Below are 13,032 nucleotides of genomic sequence, written 5' to 3' on the forward strand. Positions count from 1 at the left end.
ACATAATAAAATAAAATTTTTTAAGTGCAATTGCTTTGAATTCATCTTGAACACTTTAATTACTCTCCTCTAAGAGCAAGATGTTTAATAGTCACTGCAAAAAAGGTAAGCCCTTTGGTCCCTTTATTTCTATTTTTTGAATCTGTGTAATTGATGTCACATTTTATTTGAATCGAAGCAGATTATGAAATCACTTATAAATCCAGTACGGAAATTAAAGCACAAAAGCAGTAAAATCATTATATCTACAAAAATCAGTCAAGTGATTCACAAAATAAAAGAATGTAAAGTATGCATCATACACATAAAAAAAAAACATATGAAGGGAAAGAACTGGGATGGATCCAAAGATTGTTTGAATATATTCATCAGTGAATAAATCAAATTAAAACCCTAAAGAAGCTTCTGTTTTATAGAATGGGAGTGGGAGAAAGATTATAAGTAATAAATATAAATGATAAGTGATAAAGCTGGTTTGAAGGTGATAATTGCTAAGGAAAGAAGAGAACAAATAGAGAAGCATTTAAGGACTGAGTTTGTGGGGGATTGAAGGTTTGGGGGATTGAGAATGTGGGTTGTGGGCAAGAGCACAGAGGGTGATATGATATTCAAGGGAGTGATCAATATCTGCATCCTTAAGAGGATGGGCTGAACAAAGACCTGAAGATACTATGGAAACAGCCTTTCACATAGGAAAAACAGCTGAAGCAAATGCCTTAAGGCAGAGGGTGCCTGGTTTGGTCAAGGGACATCAAAGAGAGGGAAAATCTTGGAAGGGGAGCTCAGAGAGTAATTATGTGCGTGTGTGTTGGGGTGCCAACTAACATCCTTTCCTTCTCACCCCTCCTTCACTCTGGCCATTGCTCCTTCAGCAGGCAGGTAGGACCTGCTCTCACTGCATCCCTAGGCTGCTTGGGTAGCACTGTGAGTATGTCTGTGGGTCCTGCCCTGTTCTCCTCGCTCCTGAGCAAAACTGAAAGCGCCTGGCCGCCATGCGCCAGAGCAGCACAGGAGCAATGAAGGACGACAGCTTCCCCCATTGCATCTAGGCACGAAGGACCCCTGGCCTCAGAGGGGTCCCAAGGATTGAGCCACAGGTGCCCACAGAGGTAACCAGCTCAGTAGCTCATCCTTGCTCATTTCTCTTACCCACTTTGGTGTCTCTAGTCCCCTCACTCTGGTTCTCCAGAATTACTTCCCCAAATCAATTTCTTGCTGGTAAGCACTTGCCTTGGGCTCTGCTTTTTAGGAAAGTGGAAGTGAAGAGAGAGCAGGGTGGCCAGGTCAAGTAGGATCACATAGGATATTTAAGACCGGGTAAAACTCTGGTTTGCTTTGAGCGCAGGCTTGTGGACCAAAGAGTGAAATCATCTGACTCAAAAATGTAGACACCGAGGAAAAAGAAAGAGAAAGAGGGGACTCAATCAAACAAGCAGAAGAACTCTAGGTGACCCGAAGCACCCACATGTGCAAAAGCACAAACTCACAATCTTTCATCTCGATAATCTCAGGAGTTTGTAACCAGATTGACAGCAGTTACAATTATAGTGTCCTCTGTCTTGTGGAGAACAAACTGTGCCTTTCCCCTCAGACTGGTCCAAGCCTTACATTCTGAGCCAAATGGAAAGAGTCCTAAGTAGACTCTCGAGGGTTTGTAGGAGTGGATGAGGAATTAAATGACTGTAAATGAGACCACTTAATTTCAGTTCTCTCAACTCCTGCATGTAACTACTATTCATAAAAGCAGAATGCATTTTCATTACATAGAGAATGCAGTTCATTCAACAAAATTATGCTAATACCAAAAAGCTTGCTTTTTATTTGATAGTACTAGGATTAATTTCTAAAAAAAAAAAAAAAAAAAAAAAGACTGTTACCCAAGGCTAATCTCTAAGAATCTGCTGCTAGGACCCCCAAATAATCAGAATTGCCTTTTTTTTTTTTTTTTTGGAGAAACACATGAAATCTCGATGCTTATTATATTACCCTTCAAATTCTATACCGATATAGTGCATCCTACTACAATTGAGCTTTTTCTCCAGTGTAATGCCAAAAGATAGGGCTGTTAGTTCCTCATACCACTTTAACAAAAATGTGCTACATTATGGCAGATACTATTTCAAACAAACCTCTTTTGGAATATTAACAATAACTTGGATGCTAAATGCTTCTTTTTCTTTCTTCTAATGGAAAATTTGATCACCCAGAGTACTATGTGTCAAAATGTTATATTTTCTTTAATTCATAAATTAAATTTTTGTGTGATTCAGATTATAATCTTGTGTATCTTATTTGAAATATATTTTTGTGTAATTCACAGGTCAAGAAACATGGAGAGATTTTACCATACTCGGAAGCTAATAATTTAGCCTCTTCAAAGAGACACTTTAATGGACTCTGGCAGAAGGCAAAAACTCTTGGGTTGGAGAAAAAAGAGTTTTTTACTCAACGCACAACAAGCAGTCTGAGCTTTATGTTTTACAAACGCTTGCCCCTCTTATCCGCTGCCAACCAAGCCTCATGGGGGTGAGGTGCAGGTGGGCACAGGTGGATGCTGAACACGCAGTGAGTTTATGTCACAACTGGAGAATCCAGAATTAGGAAAGCTCAATCTTTTCTAAGAAAACTGCAAGCAAATTGGCCCAATCTCTTCACCAGAGGGAGACATTATTATACTGGTAGTTAAAAAAAAAAAAAAAAAAAATCTGCCCTCTGCTCTAAAGGGAAACCATCTCTGTCTTCTAAAGTTGTTCACTAAACAAACATCCTTGATCATCCAGCATAAAAAGTTGTCAGTGCCTCTGCTTATAAGCCATGAATCAATGTGAGTGACTCATAACACTGTGTTAGAATTGGTTTTTGTAATAGAAGTCATTCTTGCTAATCGCAAAAAAATTAGCATCTTAGGAAAATATGTAAAATAAACAGGATCTTTTCACACTAATGAGATCATAGAGTTCTTTAACTTGTTTTTTTGCAATTAATTCTTAGTGTAAGCATTTTTCTATACAAGGGCATACAGATATACCTGAATATTTTTATACTAATGCAGAAAACCATTATATGGATATACCATAATTTATCAAATCAATTCCTGATAAGTGAATATTTAATTCTTACAAGTGTTTGCTAGCACAATCAGTGCTTTACTAAGCTTCCCTATACATACGTTTTGAGTACTGTCTAGAGCATAGATGTATGATTCACAACTAGGAGAATGTATGATTTACCATTGGGTCAAAGAGTATGCGAGATTTTAATTTGAAGGCTGTGGAAAGGATCTGTTAGAGATGGCATCTATTCCTTCTGGTTCCTCACAATCTTTCCTCACCGTCTGGGTGTTAGTGTGATAGGCAGGATGGTGGCTCTCCAAAGATGCCCATATCCTAACGCCCAGAACCTGTGGATACAGTAGCATAGTTTGCAGAAAAGATTTTGCAGGTGTGAACAAGGTAAGGATCTTGAGATGAGAGATTGTTTTAGACTACCTATGTGCGTCCAGTGCAATCACAAGGGGCCTTACAAGAGAAAGAGGGAAAGAGGCAGAGAAGGAGATGGAATGAGGGTGGAAGAGGTTGGACTGATATAGATGCTGGTTGGGGACCATGGGTCAAGGAATATGATCGCCTCTAGAAACGGATTCTTCCCTAGAGGCTCCAAAAGGAACACAATTCTGCCAAGACCTTCACTTTAGACTCATGAAACTCATTTCAGACTTCTAACCTCCATCACAGTAACACTATAAATGTGTGTTGTTTTAAGTTACTCACTTTGTGACAATTTGCTACAGCAGCACCAGAACACTAATACAATATTTTTTAGTCTTTGCCAGTATAACAGACAAAAGCAGCCTCTCATTTTAGAAATTTGCCTTAATTTAAATATGAGTGAAACTTTCTTTAATGTGGTGGTGTGCATTTTTATTGGTTAATCTTCATATTCAATTAAAAGTATTTTATTTTGTATTTAGGAAATTACTGCTTTGCAATAAATGCTGGAAACATTTTTGCCATTCTGTTTTTTAATGTCTTGTTATTACATTCCTGATATGAAATGTTATAACATTTCCAGCACCAATATTAACTATGTGTATAGTTAAATGTACTGTTTTGTGTTTTTTTTCTTTTCCTTCCTTTCTTCCTGGCTTTTGGATTCATGTCAGCCATAGAAAGATTTTTTTTCCTTTTCTGAAGTATATGAAGACCTTACAATGTTTTATTCTATTACTTTTAATGCTTTTTCTCTAAATTTTTGTTGCTGTATCACAAGTGCCTAGAATAGAGCCTGGGCAAAAAGTAAGTGCTCAAAAACATGTGTTGAATAAATAAATAGATTGAGTCATGATTTATTTGGATGCAATAAGTGAGGCAAAGACAGAGCTTCATTCATTAAATATTTCAAATGGCTAGTCAGTCATCAGAAAACTGTTAATTCAAAAATATAGATTTTACCCACTGATTAGAAGTGATTGTTTTATTAATCCTGATACATCTCTGTATCTATTTTTCTATTGTTTTATATTGTATTGTTGTAGTTGACTGTACACCAAATCTGTGTTAATTTTTATAGCTTCATTATAGGATAAGGTTTTATAGTTAAAACTGTAAGTTTATAATTAAACTATTAGCATTGTTTTGAAAATTCTTGCATTTTTCCCTTGATAAAATGTAGTATCATTTTCAAAAGTTCCCTTCTCTAAAATAATCCTGTGATTATTTTTAGTGTTGAGGAAATTTGGTGTTTTTGAACTCAAAACAGAATTTTATATAAAATTTTACATAATAAGATTTCAGGTTTGGAGATCCTTCTTTGAGATTTTCAGAATTCTCTTTTAATTTATGGGTATAGTGCCCACTTACAGATATAAGACCTTGCATATATTTTTGAGAATATAATGTGTAAAAAATTAGGAGCTTTCTATAATTACCTTGAAAGATAAGTATGGACCTTGACTAATGTTCCTGGATTGAATTTCAAGTTTGCCCACATATAATGATAGTTTAATACAGTGACAACCAAATGTCAAGATTTTGTGAAAAAAATACATAAAATCATCTAGCATGGTACACAAGCATATGTAGCTAAGATGATTTAAAAAATAAAAATTGCCAACATGAATTTGGCAAATAAAGTTTGAGGAAAATTTGCCTTTCTAGGTATTATATTATGATGATACACTTACTAAGGAACTAAAATATGTCAACAACCATGAGAAGACTATAATGGAACAAATAGCTTGCAAATACTACTTATTCCATTAATAGTTATATAAATTAAGAGTTTGTTAATATGTAATTACAAATCATTAGGAACCAAAGAAATAAATGATTTTGAAGCAATTGACTAGGTTTTTTGTTTGTTTATTTAAACAAACCTACTTATATTCTCTTTGTGGTGTGTCCTCAAGATTTCATACCTAATCCTGGAAACTGATTATAATGAAATATTATTCCCATGATTATTCAATGTTATCGGCCCCAATTAACCTTAAAATAGGAAATCACACAGGTGAACCTAATCTAATCACATGAGCTCTTTTAAAAGTAGAGCCTTTTATTTTCTACTACAGTAGAAGAGAGAGTCAGAAAGATCCCAAGAACATGGGGTTCAACTCCCTGGCTTTGACAACTAAGCAGGACAGTAAGAAAAAGTGGGGGTGGCCTTAAAACTCTGAAAGAGGTCCCTTGGCTGTCAGCAAAAAAGGAAATGGGAACCATAGCCCCACAAATGCATGGAACTCAATTCTACCAAAATACTAAATGAGCTTGGAAGGATTCTCCCCCAAACCTCCAAAAAGGGTCCAGCACAGCCAATACCTTGCTTTCAGTCTGCTGAGATCCTAAGCAGAGAATCCAGTTGAATCTGCCTGTGCATCTGACTTACGGGACTATCAGCTAATAAATTCCCGTTGCTTTAAGCTGCCATGTTTATGGTAATTTGTTACGTAGTAATAGAAAACTTTGTGGCCTAAAATGTTTTCGAAAAGTTTTAAATAAGAAAAGAAAGTGTTTATGCTACAGTTAAGTGGAAATTATAGGATCCAGACCTTACATATTATTTATATTCATGACCTTAGAAAAATCTAAAACTAAATTTATCAAAAATATACATAAACGGTGATTTATGTAATAAGGAGATAGAAGCTGTGGTCGTCTTTTGGAGAGGAAGATGAATCTCCCACAGCCTCTTCTTTGAAAACTATTCATTACCCACAGCTGCTATTGAAGAGCTAGGCTTTTTGTTCTTTTTTTTTTTTTAGATTTTATTTATTTGTTTGAGAAAGAAAGAAGAACATGAGAGGGGGGAGGGTCAGAGGGAGAAGCAGACTCCCTGCTTAACAGGGAACACGATGCGGGACTCCATCCTGGGACTCCACGGACTCGATCCCGGGACTCCAGGATCATGACCGGAGCCGAGGGCAGGCACCTAACCAGCTGAGCCACCCAGGCGCCCAAGAGCTAGGCTTTTAGATGTGTCTGCCAGTAGGCACCCAATCCAAGCTAAGCCAATCAAAAACTCAGTCCTTGGGAAATTGAAACTGGAATTCATGATAAAAATAAGACTGGGCCAATCATTTTCTACTACACACATTTACTTGTATACTAAAGCAGCAAGAACATATTTACACAGAAAGGAAATAAAGCTGGCAAGTGGGATAGGGGAAACAAGATCTCGAGAGCTCCTGACTCTTCCTTTGTAAGCCTCTTCTGTCTTTTTCAGCTGTGGGTTTCATAAAAGTCCCTGCATCTGTCCAGTCAGTGCCCCTTCTGGCATTAGGTTGTTTAAGTAAAGTTAGGTTTCTTATAACCAAACAATTCACAAAGAGATGGTGAATAATTTTAATTTTCTTTTGTGTACTTTTCTGAATCATCCAAAATTGGTACATTGAAAATATAGAATTTTTATAATCAAAATGATTTTCATTTAAAATTTGTAAGGAGGGGCGCCTGAGTGGCTCAGTTGGTGAAGTGACTGCCTTCGGCTCAGGTCATGATCCTGGGGTCCCGGAATCGAGTCCCGCATGGGGCTCCCTGCTCAGTGGGGAGTCTGCTTCACCCTCTGACCCTCCCCCCTCTCATGCTTTCTCTATCTCATTCTCTCTCTCAAATGAATAAATAAAATCTTTAAAAATAAATAAATAAATAAATAAAATTTGTAAGAAATTTGTAAGAAAAAAATGTAAAAATCAAGCAATATAGCTGGGTGGTCAAAGTAAAAATGCATTCTACATATTTATAATGTATCTAAGTCTCAAAAGATTTGAAGTAGCTTAGAGTAAAATACATATACTGTAGCCAAAATGCATTTCAAAAAATAAAAATAAAGCCAATTGTAGAGTTGGTAGGTATCATGGCAGGAACTTAGAATAAGAAAACCATAACAACTAAACATAAAATTTGAGTTTTCTAGCAGTCAAGGAGGGAAAGCACCAGAGTGATTTTCTATCCATTTTCTGATTTTAAAAAAGCACTTTTTCTGTTGTTAAAGATTTATTTAGGGGAATGTGAGTGGCTCAGTCTGTTAAGTGTCTGGCTTCAGCTCAGGTCATGGTCTCGGGGTCCTGGGATAGAGCCACACATCAGGCTCTCTGCTCAGCAGGGAGTCTGCTTCTCCCTCTCCCCCTGTGTGTGCTCTCTCTCTCTCTCTCAAATAAATAAAATATTTTTAAAAATTAAAAAAATTAAAAGATTTATATATGTATGTATGTGAGAATGAGAGCAAGAGAGAGCATGAGTGGGGTGAGGGGCAGAGGAAGAGAGAGAAGGAGAGAATCTCCAGCAGACTACTTGCTGAGTGCAGAGCCCCACAGTGAGGCTGGATCTCCAGACCCTGCAATCTCCACCAGAGTGAAATCAAAATTCATCTGCTTAACCCATTGAGCCACCCAGGTGCCCCTCCCCATTCTTTAGAAGAGGCAATATTCCCCCTGATTTTTTTAGTTTGAATGGAGCTTCTTTAATATATTCCCTTATAGAATTATAGAAAATGAACATTAGAAAAGTAAAAAAAAAGTTATCTAAGACTATAATTTGACCTCTAGAAATTTGTGTCTTATTTTTTTTAAGATTTTATTTATTTATTTGACAGAGAGACACAGCGAGAGAGGGAACACAAGCAGGGGGAGTGGGAGAGGGAGAAGCAGGCTCCCTGTCAAGGAGGGAGCCCGATGCAGGGCTCGATCCCAGGACCCTGGGATCATGACCTGAGGCGAAGGTAGATGCCTAACGACGGAGCCACCCAGACACCCCTGAAATTTGTGTCTTAACAAGGTAAAGCAATATGCCTCGGGTCAGACAGAAATAAGATTTGGTAAATGGTGCAGAAATATTTTCTTACATGACTGCCTCTTTGTTTTATAATATTTAAATTACCACTTATGGAAGAACATTTTAAGTGAGCAGTCTTTCTATGTAGTGTTACAGTTATATAAACACAAAACTTGGAAAAATTGAAAGAATGGTTGCTTGACATACATTTTATTTCACCTTTCTCAAAAATAAACTTGGCTCCTAACCTGAATTGATGGCTCCTACTATTATCAAATAAGACAGTTAATCTCTCTATGGCATCTGGAGTTCAAACATTTTGTGTTCTTGATTAAAGTGGGAGTCATGTGCTTTAAATGGCAGGTGTGCAAGGTAAGGTAACATCCACATGATTAAAAAAAGAGAGAGAGGGAGAGAGAGAGACAGAAACTTGTTTGTATCCTTGCCCAAGTAAAGGGTACTTCTACCTATCAACTTGGGCAAAAATGGTGCATGTATTAAGAAAAACAGATAAAAACCCAGAAAGTACAAATGTAGACTTGGAGAGTGAATCCATGCTGCCCAAGCATTAGAACTAAAATTCTTCAAGATGAACCCATGAGAAACATTTTTGGTTTTTTGATAAGATATAAAATCCAAAGTAGTAGAAAATTTCTGGGAAATGGCATATGTGCAGTGAAAAAAGGAATGTTATATATTGACCTGAATCTTAGCCAGCCTCATACAAAGTTGCTATTTTTTTCCTTAAGCAGGACATCAGGACATTAAGCTCCATTTGAGTGGTTTATAGGGCTGAACTTTCAAGGGCACTAAGGAAAAGCAATAGTTTCATTTCTGTTCCACAGACATTGCCTTCCTATTATTGCCAAAAACCAAGAACATGGAAGTGATTTGGACAAAGGCCCAGTGTCATCATGGTTACTGCAGGTAAAGTGAAACGTTTAATTATAATCCTCATTTTCCAAATGCCTTCTTCACTAAGTGGCTGATCAAACATGGACACAGGCTGCTGGGGATGATTGTGGTCTATGTGTAGACAAAGGAAGGAAATTAAAGAAACAAGCCTGCTTATATAATTTTTAGCTGAATGAGAATCATTCTTGAGCAAATATGTGAGAGTACAAATGAAGGATAAACATGAAAGGAGGAGAATACAGAGACTGATAGATGAACTGAGGTTATGTATGGCCTTCACTGACAATATCACATTGACAGTAATAGAAAGTGAGAAGAGACAAGGATTAAATTTTAATATGCAGGGACTATGACAAGGCAATTGTCTCAAGAATCAATAAAGCATGGCATGATATTAAAATTCTTATAAAAAGAGAGGAGGTAACACAAATGAATATGGGGACAGAGTTGGTGAGAATTCTTTGTGTACTTTAAGAGTTTCGAGAGTAAGACAGGAGTTGGGAAACGATAATATAAAAAAAGCAAACTTAAATCATTTATTTGTAAAATCAGAAAACTCTGAAAATAAAAATAGAAGTATAAAAAAATGCATATCCGTGACCCAACAATTCTTCTTGTAATCATCTATCCACATAAATAATAGGTGTGAATATATGTATATACATATATATTTAGGTAGGGGTGTATGTGTGTGTATATATATATATATATATATACACACACTCACATACATATATATTTGAATTTCACTGCAGTATTATTTGTATTAACCAAAACTTGAAGTGATCTAAAGTATCATCAATGTTATGCATCTTTTTTTTAAGGTTTTATTTATTCATTGGAAAGAGAGAGAGAGAGTGAATGAGGAAAGGCAGAGGGAGAGGGAGAAAAATCTGAAGCAGACTCCACACTGAGAGCAGAGTCTGAGGAAGGGCTTGATCCCATTACCGGGAGACCGCAACCTGAGTGTAAACCAAGAGTCAGATGCTTAACTGACTAAGCCACCCAGGTGCCTCAATGTTATGCATCTTTTTAAAGGACAGGTATCATATGTAATAAACTGATTTAAAGTAACAAAGCAGGTTGCACACTGATATGTAATAAAAATGTGTACACATATGTATGCACATGTGTATATATAGAGAGATTTGTAAAAATAGACATACACATTGATATGCATATTGCTGTATCTGTGTAAGTAGGGCAGAAAATGGGGATGTACAACTCTTTAGAGTTGTCAACTTGCAAGAAGGCACTGAAAAGCCAAAAGGAAGAGATTTCCTCACATAATTTTAAAAAGGGCTAACAGTATGGGTACCTATTTGCTTTTTATGAATTTCTATATTTTTAATATAAAAATGAATTATGTGTCTATATGTAAATTAGTTAAATAACTAATTTCCTTAGATTGTAATTTTAGAGATTTTTTTAATGATGCTATGAGACAAACATATCTAATGTATCTTTCACTAGAGGAGGAAACACCATGATTTTTACATGAGTATTTTTGTATTTTATAACCTAAGAAGAACATGGCAGAAAAGGACAAGAATTTAGGAAATATTAATTGAATGCACATAGACTAATAAACTAATAAACAATTTCCTATTTCTTTAAAGTATTTTTTAAAAAGTGACATAATCAATGGAAGGCAAATTCACAGGACCCAAAAGGAAACGACACAAAAGTCACATTCAGAAGATAGAAGATTTGTTGATTTATAAAAGCCACATCCAAGAAGTCATCAGAGGATTTGTTGAATTATTGAATGAATTGTCACAAGATTGATGGAAAGTGAGCCCCGTTATATGCTTGCGTGTATAAAAACAAAAATAAAAGCTGTAAGGGAAACAAAGATAAAAGATGCTATAAAATCAATATAAAGTAGGATAAAAGGGTAGATGAAAAGGTGCCAATCCAAAGAAAATGAAAAGGGTAGATGTAAGCAATATGATTTCCACTTGACAAAGAATATAAAAAGATAATGACAAGCTACAGCTACTCTGAAGTCTTGCCTAAAGGAAAAAGCAGAAGAAATAAAAAGCATCAGGACAACCATAACACAAGAGCCAAGGGGATGATGTGATACTGAACATTAATGGATGTCAGAGAAGCTGATTAGAGAGTGAATCACATCCCACTTTTCATGAAAATGAGAAACAAACAGGAGGTATCAAAAGACTAATACAATTGCATCTCTGTCTTATTAATCAGCATTTTCAAAGAAGCTCATTTGTGAAGGAAGTATAGGAAAATCTTGGCACCCACAGGGAAAATATTTTAAGAACTTCTCGAGTTGTTGTAAAACATTTGAGAAGTACAAATCCATGAGGCCTGTCTCATACTTTATAAAAATTATATACCCAAGGAACAGGCAAGACCTTTTCCTCTTATTTCACTCCTAGTCTGGCCTAATTTGAATTTTCTTTGCTTCTTTTTTCTTCTATTTAACTCATCACTTTGGATAACTATGCTTTATTTCTCCAACTCCAAAATAAATATTTTGTAAAATATTTTACTGCTTTCTTCATTATGCTGATAGCCAACTTATATTTTTCAATTAAAGTTGTCATAAAGGATTATCTCAGTTATGGAAGAGTTGAACAGCATTGCATATTTTCACCACAAGGTGGAAATTAGAAAGAATAGTTGATAAGGTCTTAACATGTTGGGTGAATTTGTAGTTTTGACAGTTCCACAAATGAAATAATTAAAAAAAAAAAAACTAATGAGTAGTGGCAGATGTAATAAAAATATTCTTTGATATTGTACTCTACTTCTATGAGGCACATAGCTTCAGTGATGAAAAAAGGAATCAGAGACCTCTGATGGAATTGCTAGAGGTCTGGGCTGTGCGAATAGCCTGTTCTTGCTCTCCCATACACAGCAGCCTTATTCAAGCTTCTTGGGTGTGAGAGTCATTAATGGGGCAAAGTGTGTGAGTCTCTGAGCAAAATAGTAAAGAGATGATCTGAAGTTAACATAAATCCAAATAAATGAAATACATTTGTACTATGCCACACACTAGGGATACAAAGGTAAACAAAAGGTGGACTTTTCATAAAGCCTTATGGTCTCATGAAGAAAGACCTAGGAACGGATAACTATAATAGAACAGGGAAGAGCAAGATCTCTACTACAGAGGTATGATGGGAATGAAGAGACATTTCTCATCTATTTGCAGTCTGGCTCTGATTCCCACTTTTCTACTAAACTTAACATTCTTTGCTGATTCAAGGTGCATGGCATTCTTGGTATCACGTGCTTTAGGAAATTACTTCCCTCCCTGGATTATTTATCAATCCTTTTAGATCCCACTACCCTGGCTGCTCCTTCCGTCTTCTGCCTTTTAACTGGATATTCTCAAAGCTCATAGATATCCACATTATGGTGGTTTTGAGGAGGATAGAGTAGAAAAAGAATATGGAAAGGAGATCATTTTGAAAACTGTGGTAAAAGTCTGCAAGAAGAGCTTCATCAATGTCTATCATTAAAGTGGCTCTTGAAGCATAATTACAATTTCAACAGATAGAAAATGGGGGAAATACGCTAATAAAATAGATGTAATGTCTCAATTCAAAGAATCACTGTTTAACTTGACTATGACAGAAATAAGAGCAAAACATATTTGAGATCTAGACCTGAATTTTCAGGAAATTACTGGTCATTTATAATTTGATATCCTGATATCACCAGTTTGCCAAGAATCCATAGTGAAAATTTAATCAGTCAAATTCCAAATTTCAATGTCATCTTGGATTCATCGTTAGTGATGGCAAGAAAACTAGTGATCAAACTAGCATGTTAGTTGAAATTCTAAAAATCCACAAAATTTTTATGCCAAGAGATA

Source organism: Eumetopias jubatus, unplaced genomic scaffold, assembly GCF_037043125.1.
Source record: "Eumetopias jubatus isolate StellerSeaLion01/CBP00866 unplaced genomic scaffold, mEumJub1_p1.0 scaffold_1, whole genome shotgun sequence".
Classification (NCBI taxonomy): Eukaryota; Metazoa; Chordata; class Mammalia; order Carnivora; family Otariidae; genus Eumetopias; species Eumetopias jubatus.